Source organism: Olea europaea, unplaced genomic scaffold (genome assembly GCF_002742605.1).
Source record: "Olea europaea var. sylvestris unplaced genomic scaffold, O_europaea_v1 scaffold1895, whole genome shotgun sequence".
Taxonomy (NCBI): Eukaryota; Viridiplantae; Streptophyta; class Magnoliopsida; order Lamiales; family Oleaceae; genus Olea; species Olea europaea.
The window spans coordinates 56,029-60,379 of NW_019236753.1; the positions used below are offsets into that span (position 1 = coordinate 56,029).

At 34.4% G+C, this 4,351-nt stretch overlaps 1 pseudogene; it reads left to right on the forward strand.

Annotated features, from left to right (window-relative positions):
- The first annotated feature begins 1,334 nt into the window (after positions 1 to 1,334).
- On the forward strand, positions 1,335 to 3,490 carry LOC111378880 (annotated as a pseudogene).
- Positions 3,491 to 4,351: the final 861 nt, after the last annotated feature.

The following is a 4,351-nucleotide window of genomic DNA, read 5'->3' on the forward strand; positions in this document are numbered from 1 at the left end:
TGGAAATAAGGTCAATCCCACGAAGAGTGTTTAGTCTACTTTCTAAGGTAGATTAACGAAGATGGGGGGTTTTTGGTTTTAAAACAATCAATTATTAAGAAAAATAATTAATATCAAAACAAACCAACGAATTAAATGAAATCAATATAATGAAGATTGATTTAAGTCAACATCCACCATTGAAAATTTATAACCGGTCATTGATTCACAAATAATCATCAATTCACAATTTTAACATTCACTGTGAAAAACAATTACCCATTCGAAACGATTTCCTATTTTTTCTTAGTTTTAATTAATTAGAAACAAGCGATCTAATTAATCCTAATGATCGAACAATCCTAGACAAGCACGAAGATTTAATTAAGCAATTGCTTTATGAATAGAGAATTCAATGAACAAGATAACACAAGAACATGCGGTTGTATTTAACCTAGATAAATATCCTTCCTAAGATTTAATAATTTCCAAAGCAGCAAATTATTAATTCTAGTTGCTTCACAAGTTAAATCTATCAAATAATTATAGATTTGATGGTTAACTTATATATAGATTGTGGAGAATAATAAACTAATATGCATCCTAGCAATTAAACACAACAACCATAAAATACATGTAGAAGAATATTTAATACAAAACATATGAATTAAACAATAAAAACTAGAGGATCTAATAGTTATAATTGTTCCAAGGCTTCCATCTCCTTCGCTCAAGCACCAGATTTTAGTAACACATCATAAATCTAGAGCAAAAAAAGAGAGAAAAGTGGGTTGACGGCGATCTCTAGGTTTTGGAAGAGTTCTTGGGCTTATATATTATGTACAAGATTTGTTTCCATGAGTAGTTGAATGAAATTAGGAAACTAAAAATTGCGTCTCGGATTTACTCTCTGCTACCGCAAGGAAGAAACTTGTGCTGTCGCAAGGAAGAAACATTTTTGGCCCCCAAAATTCTCCAAACGCTTGTGTGCAACCGCATGGATTTTGAACCATGTAACCGCATGGTTTAACCATCTTCTTTATCGAACCGCTTTCCGTATTTTGATCATAATTTTCTCTCCCGATATTCAATTGAGGCGATTCAAAGTGCATTGAAAAGCTAACAAAAAGGTAGATAGATTTTTTTCAATTCAAATGTTTACTATGCCAAAAATGAGTCTCAAACAGAGGCTAGAAATCTGGAGTGTGACTTTTTTCACTTGAAAGTTGATATGTGATAATGCTTCGACTATATTTCACCTTTTTGAATTCTTTCCTCATCTGATTGATCCCTAAAACTCTTGAATCTTCATTCCGTCGCCCGTCTCGTCTATGGATTATTTGCAACTTGATCCCTGAACTTTTACTTTCTTCCATTTTGGTCCTTATTAGCTCTTTTCTTCCAAATTCCATAGTTTCTATCCATTTGTAACCTAAATCAAAGTATAAGGGTACTAAGTACATTTAGACGTTAATTAATTACAAGAATGTAAGTATTAATGGATAAAAAATACGACAGTTCATGTCTTATCATTGCACTTTTGCATTTTGAACTTTTCAAAAACTTTCTTTGCATCAAAATAAATAATTCTCTCTTAATTATTGGTGGTGTAGCTCCTACATTCAAAGGCATATTGACCATATTTATGACAAGGGTAACATCGAACATTAGACTTGTAATACCTTCTTCTGCACCTCTCTTGGAGCCATAATTTCAACGGTCTCATCCCCTCGATTGATTGCTTGATCCTTCATTATTCAATTTTATTTTCCGTCATTTCTTTTATTACCACGATCATATTTTACACCATGACCACGACACCTTGAATTTGACCTCTTCCTTTAGATCGTTCTTGCTCTTTCTCTTGATCTCCCAAAGAGACATTCATTTAGAAAACTAGAGCCTTCTTTCTTCTACAATCCTTCTTCATATGCCTGCAAGAACCTCATGAGTTGGTCAAGGGTCATGGTATCCAAGTCATTTGACTCTTCAATGGCAATACTAACAAACTCAAGTTTTAAGTTAAGCGATCTAAGAATTTTCTCGATGATACAACTTTTTTCAATATTCTCCCCATACCGCTTCATATGATTGACAATGGAGGGCACTTAAGTGAAATTATCAAAGATAGATTCTGACTCTTTCATCTGCAAAGATTCGAAACTCCCTTCAAAGGTTTTGAAGGTGAACCTTCTTCACTTTTTCAATTCCCTTGAAATTGTTTTCGAGAATTCCTTAGCTTTTGTTAAGGAAGCAACTTTCTCGAACGTAGCTTCATCTATGCCCATGTGAATAATAGAGAGTACGTGTTGATCTGACTCGCGATTCCTTTGCAAGGTATTCCTTTGAGCTTGACTTAAAGCTCCTTCATTCTCTGTTCATCATAGCATTTCTCTGCAACTTTCCATACTTCTTGTGAGCTGAGCAATGCCTTTATGCGTATACTCCAATATCCATAATTTTCCTTTGTAAGTTTGGGAATCGCAAAAGGAAATAAACTATTCATCTTTTAAAATGGCTCTGATACCACTTTGTTGGTCTCTACATATCATAAATGGAATTTTAAGAGCTTTCAATTTCAGAGCTTTTCTCTGCACAATAAAAAAATAGAGTATTACTAAATATTTGGGAGAGAGCTGACCATAATGCCTACTCTAGCTAAAGATGATGACCGGCGTCTAGAAACAAGAACATGGAACATCTCATCATCAACACCCTAAGCGAAGCCTTGCTGGCAGTGTTTTAGAAACAGTAACATGCCTTTTTCAAGGGAGCAGATAGATGGTTCCATCTCCTCTGGAACTTTTGTGTCTCAAGGCAATGATGATGGTGATTCTAAAGGAAATGAAACCAATGCGGCACCATACTCTGAATTAAATAAAACTAATGGTCAAAAGGAACAACATCTTGATACCAATTCTTAAATGGAATTTGTTAGCCATTCAATTATGTTGACATCATATCGATACTTAGAACCACAATTTGGGGGAGTAATATCTTATGGGGAAAGGGAACATTCACACTTATTTGAATATCTTCTAGGAAGAATGTCTATTCCTCTAAAAATGGAAGAAGAACCTGTCTTTGTGAATGAAAACAGTATCATTGTATCTTAAGGAGAAGAGAAATAAGAGGGAAAGTTGAACTGGAAAAGAAAACATGCAAGTTAGGAAGCCATATCTCCATAAGTCTCGGCACTAGCATGCTATGAGAAGAGCAAGGGATCAGGTGGTCATTTTCTCAACAATAAAAAACTCGATGATAAAGAGAAAAAATCCACTACTGAGGAGCTGCCAAAATCTGATGCAATTGATTTGTGCAACTCAAATGGTTCCACAACGATCTCGACATGCAAAAGAGCATTCTCTTTCAGATGGAAACAATAATGGCTATTGATTGTCGCCTTTCCATTATAAAGAATCGTCTTGGAGCGACAAGGGAAGAGGACATTTTGGTCAGAACAACTGGCGCTCTTTGGTCGAACAATCTCCGTAGAGGGATACCCCCAACAAATGAGAAGTTGCCTCTTTATAGTGGCAAATGGGTATTGCTTCATCGTGTAGATATATTGTGTTCAAAAATGTCCCATGCATAGGCAAAGGCTGTTGAAAGTAGTGTAAACTTGACCAATAAAATTCTAGAAGTAAGGAGAAGTTCAAAATCATCAAGAAGCTTTAGAAGATTGAAGATGAAGATATGACTTAGTCAAAATTTTACTTGATTAAGCAAAAATATTTTATTGGATAGAAGAATATTACATGGTTAAGGAAAAGCTCTTGATTGGTAGATAGCTATTAAAGAGTTGCTTGATTATCTTGAACTCTTCTTCTCTAAAGGAAGTTACTTAATCGTTTTGAACTCTTCTTCTAATGGAGGTAGAAGTTACTTGTTCATTTTGAATACTTTTTCTACCAAAGGAGGTTAAAGAAGTTACTTGAGCATTTTGGACTCTCCTTCTATCAAAGGATATGGGATAAGGTTACTTGCCTCAATTGACTTCTTCTACTAAAGGAGGTTAAGGAGTTATTTGATCATCTTGAACACTTCTTAGTTTTTCCTATAAATAGGTGTATTGGGATGTAGTTTAAACTATCGGGTAGAATAGAAAATTCTATGTTTGTAGAAGAGAGTTGTTGAGAGAAAATAGTTATATCGTATGAAATATATGTTGTGAGATTTATAAAAGTTTGTTTATTTGAGTGAAAAGTAATATTTTATCACAACTTTTACCCATCAAAGGCTGATTTGGGACTCATCTGAGCTATATTGGGGATAACTTCCCTATGGTATTGCTATTGTTAGGCAATTTATTCTTGGCTTAGCTATATGAAACGTTTTAAGCACAAGGCCTTTTATAAGTACAAAGGGCTCC